Here is a 13,332-nt window from a genome sequence, read left to right on the forward strand (position 1 = left end):
TTTTAAGTAAGGTCAGGGCAAGCAAAAGGAAGAGTTGCTGCAGCTATTTGGTGGGTTTGCCTGCTTCCCCCAAACACTCCCTTCAGAATGCAAAATGAATATAGACAACACACAGAAGGAAGTATTGATTTAAGAGATTTTTTTACAGCAAAACCCCTGCCCAGATCCTTTGGTGTGCTTTGCAATAATTAAAAAGGCAATGGCTGTCAAAGAATAGAGAGAAAATAACAAGGGAAAGTTAATAAGGAAAAAAAGATTAATATGGTTAGTTTTGTAAGGTTTGGAAATACAAAGCAGCTGAAATGAATTTCCTTCAGATAAAAGTTAAAAAAAGAAAAGACAAAGGAGTAATTTCGTCTGAAGGCCACACAATATAAATCAAAAGGCAACGTGTTAAGGCAGGAACAAGTGGAGCAAGATGAGAAACAGCCTGGAAAATATGGCAGGAATCAATAAGGGGAAAAACGAGAACCCGAACCAACAGTTTTGCAGACTCAATAGAATCAAACAGATGGATTTTAGCAATGAGCTAGAAATTAAAACGGCCAAAGGAACTTGACTGAAGTATGGATATGAAAGATTGTTTATCAAAATAGCTCCCAAATGATGCCTTTTGGAGCAGGATAAAAAACAGAGTAGAATTATTAAAAGGATACAAAAATGGTTTGGAAAAGGAAGAATAGAGCAGAGATGGGAAAGAAAGGAAACTTGCTGTTGTTAGGATGCTCTCTGGGTCGTTTCGGGTAATTATTGTGGCATAGATCTTCCCTCCTGAACATAGGCTAGATATACATTGCCCTATATCCCAGGACCTCATCCCAAATTATCTGCTTTGAACTGAGTTATTAGAAGAGTCTCCACTGCCAGATCATCTGGGATAAGAAGATAATCTGGGATCAGATTGTGGGATATAAGGACAGTGCCGATCCAGCCTTAGTGGACTCATCCATGGTGGAGAGCTCTGCGATCTACCATTATTCCTCTCAGGCTCCTTCGACACTACCATATAGAGTCCAGATTATTTGCTGTTAACTGGAATATATGACAGTGTAGACTCATATAATCCAGTTCAAACCAGATAATGTGGATTATTTGCTTTGATAATTTGAATTATATGGCAGTTTCGAAGGGGCCTTAGTCCTTATTTTACTTACTTTGTTATTAAATATTCCACCTATATCCTTTGATCTACATCCTTTTATTCAATACTCTAAAGCTGGGTTTACCCTGCCATATAATCCAGACCAAAGATGAGAGTTTTGCCATAATGGTTAACAACAATTTGGGAAATGAGATGGACAAATTGATTAGACTAGTAGAGAAGGAATAGTTCTTTAATTTGAAGAAAGATTTTGGATTTACTAAATAGAGCATTGTGGAGCCCCCGGTGACGCAGTGGGTTAAACTGCTGAGCTGCTGAACTTGCTGATTGGAAGGTCACAAGTTTGATCGGAAGGTCAGGGAGTGGCCTGAGCTCCTGCTGTTAGCCTCTGCCAACCTAGCAGTTCCAACAATTTAGGGGGTGGTGGTTCGTTACTTGTAGAATTTACGAGCTTGTAGTATGTTATTAAATATTATTTCTTAAAAGAAGTGGACTTATTAGAACTAAAAGGTCAGCAGAGAGACAGTAAGCCCCCATCTACACTGCCATATAAATGATGCCGAGATCACCCCAGACCCCTGCTTTCTAGCTGATCTGACCAGCTGCAGGGAGTTCCGCAGTTCCTGGGTGCCCCGTTGGGCCAATGCTGATGAATTGTGCCCCTGCAGCAGCCTCAACCAGGGACTCTTTGCAGCCTTGAGCTCTCTCCTTTCACTTCTTTCCCCAGCCCAAACATTGTAACATTACCCTAAATAAAGACTAATTGAATTGTAACCTTCATCTCTTCATAGTGATACATTGTGTCCTCTTCCTGACTCACTAAACTAAAATGCATGAATTCACCTTTTTCCGGGCTGCGGGCAGTCGCTGGCCCACCTGGGATGCCTTGAAGAAGCGCAGATTTGGCCTCCCTGGGACACCTTCCAGGTGTCCCAGGGAGGCCAAATCTGCGCTTCTTCAAATTGCGGATACGGAAACCCCTCGGGCCCCCGTATCCGTGAGTTGACGGATTGACTCCATTTTGGTGCCATATTTTTCCTAGCTAAATTCTAACACTATCTGCTATCTCGCCTTTTCCATTCCGGGCTCCTGCGCTCGGGGATAACCTTTTTATTTTTAAGAATGTAATTTAAAAGGAAAACAGCTGATTGTCAAACTGAGCCTTCTTCCTGCTGCACTGCTCCCGCCATTGCTGTTTCTTCGTCCTTCTGGAGCCCCAGGAACCGGGGACTTGATGCGGTCACCCCATGAGGCTGTTGGGGAGTGGATCTAATACCTGGTTCCATCCCTGGAAGGAGTTATAGTTCTCCAAGGACCTAAGGACAAGCTTCAGCCTCAGCAATGCAGGACTTCATATCTTGACTCAGTAGAATCACCAGACCTTGCCTTATGATTTTTGAACCTTTTTGCCCCACATCAAGGACATACCTTCATCAAGGACATACCTTCATTAATGAACTTCCCAATAATAATAGACTATGGACATATATTGAGCCAGGATCGAGGCTCTTATCAATTTCTCGGGGGGGGGGGGGATAAGTGGGTATATATTTCCTGTATCATGATTTCTATATTTTCGAATTTCTCCCTGTGTATCTGACCTTTTCCTGACCCTTTTGCCCCATTCCCCTTTATTGAAAAATGTATAAAAAATATAAGGAAGCCACCCTTCCCTGATCTTGGAAAGAAGGAAATTACCAGTTGACAGACCCTTATCAAAAGCATGATTGCATGGACAATAACAAAGGATCGCAATCTCTGGGCTCGGAGTTTTGGCCCCCAGAGGAAGTGACCATTTGGCAACATTGATTATATCTCAATAGGACAGAGGGAGGCCTTCGGAAAGCCGGACCTGATCTGTCACCCATTCAATCTCTCTCACTGAAACAACCACCAAAGTTTCACCCATTGTTCCTATGTCTCAGCATGGAAGAAAATCCGGATTATGGCAGTTTCACCAAACATCAATGTTATTGCAGCCACTCAAGGACAATAGTCAGGCTGGCTCGTAGGCCTTCAGGACTCCTCAGTCATTTGAACATTCCTTAATTTCCATAATCCATTCAAGAATGCATTGTTTTCCCTTGTCCCACCTCCCTCTCTCCTGATTTGCTGATGCGCCAAAGCGGCAGAAGCTCAGTGATTGGCTCAGGCGCTCGTGAGGTAGCCAAGCCTCCTCCCAGCTGTAGAGGCGCCAGCCAATCACTATCAAGCCTGGCGGAGGGCAGGGAGTGGGAAATTCAAATGTGACGACTCTGTTTCTGTATAAAAATGGCCTTTATTTGTGTACATGCATGCTTAGCTTGGTGAAGTATTGCGGCTTTGCATCCTTTCCAGCTGGATCGCAATAAAATCATCTCAGTGGAGCTTCCTTCAACTTTGGTGAGATTCTTTTTGGGAACTTAGGGAAAAATATTTTAAATTTGCGGCTTCTCTTGCTCATCGCTGTAGCAAGCCCTTTTTAGTGGGTCCACAGGGTCTCTCCTTCAGGGTCAGACCCTTTTAAATTCTTCCTTGACTTCATAATCCATATTATCAAAGTATATGATCCACATTATTTGCTTTGAACTGGATTATCCGAGTTAGATTCAGTGATTGGAATAATGGGAAAGTGGGCCTGAGGCCCCTTCTACACTGCCATATAAAATCCAGATTATTTGCTTTGAATTGGCTGATATGGCAGTGTAGAGTCATATGGTCCAGTTCAAATCAGATAATGTGGATTATCAACTTGGATTATATAGCAGTGTAGAAGGGTATAGCAGTGCTAGGCTTGTGTATTTCAGCTGAACTTTGATTAGTTTCTGCTGGCCGGATTCCAGTAGACCCCCATATCCATTTTTGCATGCCTCTTGAAAACGGGCAGGTAGCCAGATAGACTTTTTCAGTCCTCACTCAAAAAATATGGTTAGATCCGGCCCATTGGTGATAATGTGGAACTTAAGAGGCTTCCCTTTCCATTCCTTTCCATTTTTCTCTTCAAGGGAGTCTGAGTTTCAGCAACGGGGTTAAGGAAGCACCTATCCAGCCCACTACGGGGGAAGGGGGGGACTTCTCAGGCTCCCCTTCCCATCATTTTAGCATTTTTTGTCCTTATATCCTTCATTAAGACCTGGATTAAAAGCATCAGAGTTATGATACCACTCTTTCCATGATCCTTTCCCTTCTGTCTGTAGAGGAGACTGGGTTTAATGCTTTGTTAAATCTGTTGCTTTCTACTCTAGAGGAGACAGGTGCTACAGGTGCTGCAGGTGTGCTCTTTCTCTCCCAGCACATAGATTTCCAGGGCATTTTAAGGAGGCTTCCCACTTCCTAGGGAAGAAAGAGCGATCAACCTGGATCTATCTTTCTGGGCTTCCTTTAAAAAGCCTTCTCTTTTCTCTTGATTTGCACTGCAAACAGAAAAATGTGACAGCTGGGCCCTTGCCCTTACAGCCATCTGGCCAAATCAAACAAGCCAGATTGCCTGAAGGGAACTGACCACTCTGAATCCATGCACAAGCCTAATTTGTTGTTGTTGTTCATTTGTTCAGTCGTTTCCAACTCTTCATGACGTCATGGACCAGCCCGCGCCAGAGCTCCCTGTCAGCCATCACCACCCCCAGCTCCTTCAAGGTCAATCCTAATATATGCCCATTAAAGCCCAAATGAGCTTGGAATAGTTTGCCTCTCAACAGGGATAGTTCTCAGCCATTATTGCTAGGGGAAATCTGTTTCCCTTCACCTGCTGCCATCATAACACCACTAAAACAAGAGGGATCACGGAGGTGGTGGTGGTGGGGTGATGCCACCAGCCCTGTTAATATAAGGTTTGTCTGTGTGAGCCTCACTTCCCTGCTACTCCTATGAGCTACAAATATGAGGAAGTTCAACTCTGAGAGGTGGCCACACTAGTGCCTCTTGTTCCAAGGGCTGGCTTTTGTTTGCTTGTGAAAAGAAGCAAAGAAAGGGAGGGGAAAAGCAACTGTCATTTGCTTTTATGCTCCGTCACATTCACACTTTTCCTCCTTCTTATCAATTTGGCAGTTCTGCAGCAAGGCTAGGGAGAGGGAGAAGAGAGGCAGCCCAAATAACAGCACTGAGAAGCAAAACACAAACATTACAGACCACGGCAGCTGTGAAGGAGGAGGAGAAGTGAGGGAGATGATTGATGAGCAGACTATATTAACTTGTTCCGTGCTGGTTGGTTATCTCCTTGAAAAATCAGCATTCTTGAGCAATGTTATGGTGATGAGCAATTCCAAAGGGTGAGGTGTCCTTCTCCATATTCTCAATATTTACAAAAGGGGTGATGGTTTCTGATAATCTGTTCTTTTATTAGCACTCCTATCTGGCTCTCCTCCAACATTTCACAGATGTAAACCTGGACACAGAGTGTGCTCAAGATGGCTAAGATTGTTAATGCAGAAGGACACACAAGCTAGGAAAAGCTCCAGCAGTTTGCTTTTGCCCAAACTTACTGGAAAAGGCAATATTACACCTTTCACAGAACCTGAACACAGAATATTATCTGAGAACACAGAAATGCTGGATCACTCTGACAACCATCATGTCAGGCTACACAGAGAAGCTGAAGTCGAGGAGGAATTTAGAAGGGTCTCACCCTGAAGGAGAGACCCTGAGGACCCACGAAAGAGGGCTCGCTACTTTGGTGAGCAAAAGAAAAAGAAGCCACAGTTTAAAAGATTTCCCTAAGTTCCCAAAAGAATCTCACTGAAGCTGAAGGAAGCGCCACCGAGTTGATTTTATTGTGATCCAGCTGGAAAGGATGCAAAGCTGCAATAATTCGTCGAGGAAAGCATACAGTGTACACAAAATAAAGCCTTTTTATACATAAAACAGAGCTGTCAGATTTGAATTTCCTGCTCCCTGCCCCTCTGCCAGCTCGGCGTTGATAGCTGGCGCTCTACAGCTGGGAGGAGGCTTGGCTGCTTCCTGAGTGCCTTGGCCAATCGGTGAGCTCTTGCCACCTCGACTTCCTGGCCAATCAGGAGAGAGGGAGGCGGGACAAGATTTCCTCCTTCCCAGGGTCACTGAGGGTGGCTTCTTATATTTTTATACATTTTTTATAAAAGGGAATAGGGCAGAAGGGTCAGGCAAAGGTCAGATACACAGGGAGAAATATAGAAATCATAGTGTAGAAAACATATACACTTATCCCTCCCACCCAAGTTCCATAGAGAAATTGATAAGGGCCTCGATCATGGCTCAGTATATGTCCATAATGGGAAAGAGAGTCCTTGATGTGGGACGAAAGAGTTAAAAAAAATCAGAAAGAAGTGGCTTGGTAAGTCCAATGAGCCAGCATATGGAGCTTCTGCATTGCTGGGGCTAGAGCTTGCCCTTTGGTACTTGGAGAACTATAATTCCCTCCAAGGACTGGAGCGAGTGTGGCAGATACACTTCCCAAAGGTCTCATGGGATGACCACATCAAGTTCCCCGGGTCCTGGGGCTCCAAAAGGGCGAAGAAGCAACTGTGGGAGCAGCGCAGCAGTAGGAAGCCCAGTTTGACAATCAGCTGTTTCTTATTAAATATATTCTTAAAAACAAAAAGGTTATTCCCAGGGCGCAGGAGTCTGAAATGCAAAAAGTGAGATAGCAGTTAGTCTTAGAATTAAGCTAGGAAAAATATGGCACCAAAATGGAGTCGTTTGGTTAACTCGTGGATACAGGGGCCCGAGGGGTTTCCATATCCGCAGTTTAAAGAAACACAGATTTGGCCTCCCTGGGACGCCTGGCTGCCTGCGGCCCGGAAAAGGATATGTACATGCAATTGATACCTTTGAGTCAAGAAATAGACACAATGTATCACTATGGAGAGGTATGGGTTACAATTCAATTAGTCTTTATTAGGGGTTTGTTACAATGTTTGGGCTGGGGAGAAAAGCAAAAGGAGAGAGCTCAAGGTTGGAGAGAGTCCTTGGTTGAGGCTGCTGCTGGGGCACATTTCATCTAAGTTGGCCCAATGGGGCATCCAGGAACTGCGGAACTCCCTGCAGCTGGTCAGATCAGCTGGAAAGCAGGGACCTCAGGCGGGCTCATCATCAAAGCCATTGAACTGCACAAGCATGTAGACAATTTTGGATGAGCATCTGTAAGGAAGTGATATATTTCTGTACTTACAATCTATTAGACAAGATATTCCCTGAGAATGTATTGTCGAAGGCTTTCATGGCTGGAATCACTAGGTTCTTGTGGGGTTTTTCGGGCTATAGGGCCATGTTCTAGAGGCATTTCTCCTGACGTTTCGCCTGCATCTATTCCCTGAGAGCTCTTCCAAACCTGATTGCAGCTACACATTAGGCATTTCGTCCTTTTAGGATGGGAAAAACATCCTCATGTACACAGCTGCTTAGCTAATATACCCAAAGGTAACAGAGCTTATCTGATCTTGTAAACTAAATAGGATTGCTGTGAGTGTTTTGGGCTGTATAGCATTCCTCCTGATGTTCCAGTGGCATTCTTTCCAGATGTTTTACCTATATCTGTGCTGGCATCTTCAGAGGTTCTGTTGGCTATGAAGCAAGTGGGGCGTATATATATGTGTGTGTGTTCCTTGCTTATTGTATTTATCATATTTTTGCATTTTACTGTGTTGTTGCTTGCGTTTCGGTTTTTATTTTGTTGTATTTCACTGTATTGTAATTTGCTGTCTGGGCTTGGCCTTATGTAAGCCACGCCGAGTCCCCATTGGGGGAGATGGTGATGGGGTATAAATAAAGATGATGATGATGATGATGATGATGATGATGATTATTATTATTATTATTATTATATCTGAAGAATGCTCAGGGTGGGAGAAAGAACCTGTCTGTTTGAAGCAAGTGTGAATGTTGCAATTAGCAGGCTTAATTAGCCGTTGCTGCCTGGGGCCATCCTTTGTTTGAGAGGTGTTAACTGGCATCTGGTTGTTTGATGTCTGGAATTCCACTGTCTTTGAGTTATTTATTTACTGTCTTGATTCTGGTGTCTTTTAATGCTGGTAACAAGATTGTGTTCATTTTCATGGTTTCCCCCTTTCTGTTGAAATTGTCCACAGGCTTGTGGATTTCAATGGCTTCTCTGTGTCGCTTGACATGATGGTTGTCAGAGTGGTCTGGCATTATCTGTGCAGCAACAGCCAGGCTTTGCAAATGCAAGGCTACTCAATGCTAATCAAGCTGGCTAATTGCAACATTCACACTTGCTTCAAACAGACAAAAGTGCTTTCTCCCACCTTGGAAATTTCACAGATTCCACCCCACTTGCCTCCTTCCCAACAGACCTCTGAATAAACCTTTGAGGATGCCATTAGCCACAGATGCAGGTGAAACGCCAGGAGATCTCAAAAAAGTCATAGCAACCCAGTGATTCCAGCCATGAAAGCCTTCGACAGTGCACTAAGTAGGATAATTCCTGGTTAGTGTTTGGACCGCTTTCTATGCTATAGGCTAGGCAGGGGCAAACTTCGGCCCTCCTGGGGTTTTGGACTGCAACTTCCACAATTTCCAACAGCCTACCGGCTGTTAGGAATTATGGGAATTGAAGCCCAAAACACCTGGAGGGCTGAAGTTTGCCCATGCCTTCTCTAGGTTACATTTGAGAGTCAGGACTTGGCAAACTGCCTTTAAGCATTCCTTGCACTAGAAAACACTGTGAAGTTCATGGTGTCCCAGTTAAGTTGACAAGCGACTTGAAGGCACACACACACAGACACACACATTAACCTGGTTAAACCATCAAGCAATGGTGTTATGGGGTGGGGATGTATGTAGACATTTTGGAAAGTCCAAGGGCTCCACTGCCCTTCGGGCCTGAGGCTCCTCATTGTATCTCATTCTTTACAAATGTGATGCCAAACCCAGCTATACAAAAAGGGATAATGGAATGGTGTGTTGGTAGGCCTGTTCCGTTGATGTCTGTAGCCAGTAATGGGGATCTTGCCTGCCACGGCTTTCCAAGATGAATGAACAGTCAGGAGGCCTTTGAAAAGAAAGTGCTAAGTACTATTAAGAGAAATCAAACCTGACAAAAAGAGCAGCCCACGCATAATTTCTTTGAAAGCTGACAAAGCAATGGCTGTCACGGTCAGCAGATAATATGACAAACAATTCCACCATATTAAAAGTCTGGAGAGCAGTTCATTTTCGAGCCGCAAAGTTTGATTAAAGTTGCTTTCTCTTCCTCCCCGTGTTCTCCCCTCTCTGCCATTCTCCTTTGAACTGTCACTTCTACTTAAACTTTTGTCAACGGTGGTCCTCTGCTCCCTCCATTTCTACTTCTACAGCATTTTTAAAAGAGGAGAGGCATTCAACAAGCAATTGTGACTAACTCGCTGTTTACTTTAGATAAATATAATTACAATGACTAACAAAAGGGGAATATTAAAATAAATTAATCATTTTAGAGTACTATACCCATTTATTTTGTCTCCCACCTCCTCTAGCTGCTCTGATGCATCTGTGTTTATTTGTACACAATCCTATTAGTACTATAATTATTTTAGCATAGGTGCCAGTAGGTTTTCATGTTCCTCTAATTTGTTGTCACCTACAATATTCATGTAAATTGCAATCGCCTCCAGCTTGGTGTAAATAAAATTTGATTAGCTTCTTACTTCTAGTAGTAGTCACAATTGTGACAGTGTAGAATAATTTATATTAAAACTGTAAATATTTGTTTGTTCAAAATCTTAAATCTTGCAAAATACTTCACTGATTGTTTTGAAATTTTGATACAATGTAGCATTTGAATAGGCACATGTTTTTATGACTTTACATACCTATTATTATATAGATGTCACACCTGTGACAAGGAAAAATATACTTTTTGGGAAAAACAGCACCATCTGTTGGTCGTCAAAGCAACACATGCTCTACTACATATTTTATTATTCTATTTCAGTGTTTCCAAATGCATTGTTAGTTTTTTATTTGTTTTGTGTGACATTGCGTTGGAATTGTGATGTATCGTTTACCATAGCGTTCATTTTGTGAGTACAGTTTATTGTTGTCCTTTTTCACTTTGGCGCTGCTTGCTCTGTCTTGTAGGGGATGGGATTGTGAAAGGGGGCACATCGGGGTGGGCTTCGGGGCTGTGCCTTCGCCTTCCCCCCTCAATGCTGCTTCTCTGCCTCAGTCTGAAGTTGTGCCTGAGGGAGAGGGAGTGCACCTCAGCCACTCACCCATTCAGCTAGGCCTCTTTGGGCAGGTAAGGCAGGTCTTGCCTCTTGGGGTCTGTGTGTGTATTTGGCTGCGTGGGCATGCACATCATGCCCCCTTTGTTGAGTTTCCATAACTTCAAAGCACTCCTTTAAAAAAGCCCTCACTGTCAATCATTGTCCCATCTGAGGGGGGCGAGCCCTCCTCCCTCTGTCTCTCCTCCAATACTACCCCTGTTCTCAGGAATGCCGCTATATGTTTATTATTTACTTCACTGGGGCTCCTTTGGGTGCCCTGTGTCTTTCGCAAGGCCCCTTCCACAGAAGTATTATTATTATTATTGCTATTATTCTGACACAAAAACACAGTATGTCACAGCAAATGAGATCTATATGCTGGATTTCATATCACAAAAACACAAGTCGAACTATTATTATTATTATTATTTTTATTTTTATTTTATTTTACGGACACAAAAACACAGGATGTCACAGTAAATGAGATATATATGCTGGATTTCGTATCACAAAATGGAACACATCCCAAGCATTTATGATGTATTTTTGAATGATATGTACAAATCCAAGTAAGGTGGCCTTTTGCAGTTGACAGATCATGATTTTGTCAATGTTTATTGTTTCCAAGTGCCGGCTGAGATCTTTTGGTATGGCACTCGGCAGGCATGTAGCCGGGGGGGGGGGGGGGGGGGGGGCTTGAGGGGCTTCAGCCCCCCCCCCCCCCGAAATTCTCATGGTGGTTCGCGAAAAGGCCTTACTGGTGCATTATTTAAACTTTTATGTTTATTCATATCATGATCTGATCACCATACTCAATATATCCCATATGCATGGGGGTATTGGGGTAATGATACAAAAGGTTTGCTAGGGTAGACCCTCTTTCATTCAGACTCAGCCCCCCCCCCCCCGAAACTCACCCCCCTGAAACTCCCCCTTGAAAAAAATTACCCCCCCCCCCCCCCCGAAACGAAATCCTGGCTACGGGCCTGGCACTCGGTGTGCCGATTACCACTGGGACCACTTGTACTGGTTTATGCCAGAGCCTTTGCAGTTCAATTTTGAGGTCTTGATAACAGCTGAATTGTTGTTGTTTTTGTTGTTTTTACTGCTAAGATTTGTGCAACTCTTCAGGAGGGTTGACTCTGCTTGAAGCTCAGGGCGGATTCCTGCAACAAAAAATGCAAACATTCAATACCTGGGACAAAAATGAATAACAAATACAAATTATAAAACAACACTAAACCCTCCAAAGCCCACAATAAATCAACATATGGAGGTTTGGTATGGAGGCCACACAGATGGCCTAAACCCTGGGGTTTTGCAGTGGGGAGGGGGGGGGGCTGTCCAGATACTCTCTCGTCCCCACCAGCCATCCTTTGCTTGCCTCCTTGCCAGTGGTTCAGGGATCAATTCTGTAACGCAAGAAGGCAGCTACACTGATCCATAGTGGCAAACCCGTTCTAACCATTTTAATCCCCACAAAAGAGCAGGTCCTTTGTAAGTCTTAAGGGGCCCTAACTGCCCATTCAAGGTTAAGGTGAAACTAGAAATTCTGCATCACAACAGAAATAACCCAAGAAAATATAGAGGTGACCAAGTGGCCTTGGATTAGTGAAAGATTATTTATTTATTTATTTCCTGCTTTATCTCTCCATACAGAGAAACAAAATGGCTCACAACTGAAAACATTACAACTTCAAATAGACAAATATACATTAATAAAGCCGTATGTCATTATATATTATTATATATTATCATTAGTAGTTATATTTAATATATTAGTATTACTACAGTACAACATTATCATTATATATTATGTTGTATTATTAGTATTATATTGTATTATAATATTATTATCAATATTATATGTATATATAATCTATTATTTTATTAGCATAGCACAATATTAGAATTATCATACAATATAATACATATGTATTATGTATGATATATATCATACATATATCATACAATATAATAATTTATATATATATATATATTATAAATTACATTACTAATAATATTGCAGTATAGTGCACTAGTACAATATAATAATATATAATTCTAATATTGTGCTATTGCACTATACTGAAATATTATTAGCAATGTAATTTATAATATATATATATATTTAAATTATTATATTGTATGATTATTAGTATTGTATTACATTATAATATTATGATCAATATTATATGTACATGCAATATACAATTATTGTGGTATTATTAGTATTATATTGTATTACATTATTATAATATTATTATAAATATTATATGTATATAGGTAAAGGTAAAGGTTTTCCCCTGACATTAAGATCAGTCATGTCCAACTCTGGGGGTTGGTGCTCATCTCCATTTCTAAGCCGAAGAGTCGGTGTTATCCATAGACACTTCCAAGGTCATGTGGCCAGCACAACTGCATGGAGCGCTGTTGTATATATGTATATACAATATATTGTATTATTAGCATACCACAATATTAGTGTTATATGTTACTATATTGTACTATATTGTACTATACCACTATAATGCAATATTATTAGCAATATTATATGTAATATAATATTGCTAATAATTAGTATTGTATTACATTATAATATTATGATCAATATTATATGTACATGCAATATATTATATTATTAGCATAGCACAGTGTCAGTAGGTTAAACCCTTGTGCCAGCAGGTCCGCTGACCGAAAGGTCGGTGGTTCGAATTCAGGGAGCGGGGTGTGCTCCCATCTGTCAGCTCCAGCTTCTCATGCAGGGACATTAGAGAAGCCTCCCATAGGATGGTAAAACATCCAGGCATCCCCTGGGCAACATTCTTTCAGACGGCCAATTCTCTCACACCAGAAGTGATTTGCAGTTTCTTAAGTTGCTCCTGGCACAAAAAAGTATTATATAATACTATATCGTACTATACCAATATATTGCAATATTATTAGTAATATAGTATTAATTACTAATATATTATTATCAGCATCTTTACATTGTGAGCCTCGGCCTGTAGTACATCATTGCCCCAGCTAACTGCCTTTTGTCTCTGAAAAGTCCTTCATGTGCCCAGCCAA

This window comes from Anolis sagrei, chromosome X (assembly GCF_037176765.1).
Source record: "Anolis sagrei isolate rAnoSag1 chromosome X, rAnoSag1.mat, whole genome shotgun sequence".
Lineage (NCBI taxonomy): Eukaryota > Metazoa > Chordata > Lepidosauria > Squamata > Dactyloidae > Anolis > Anolis sagrei.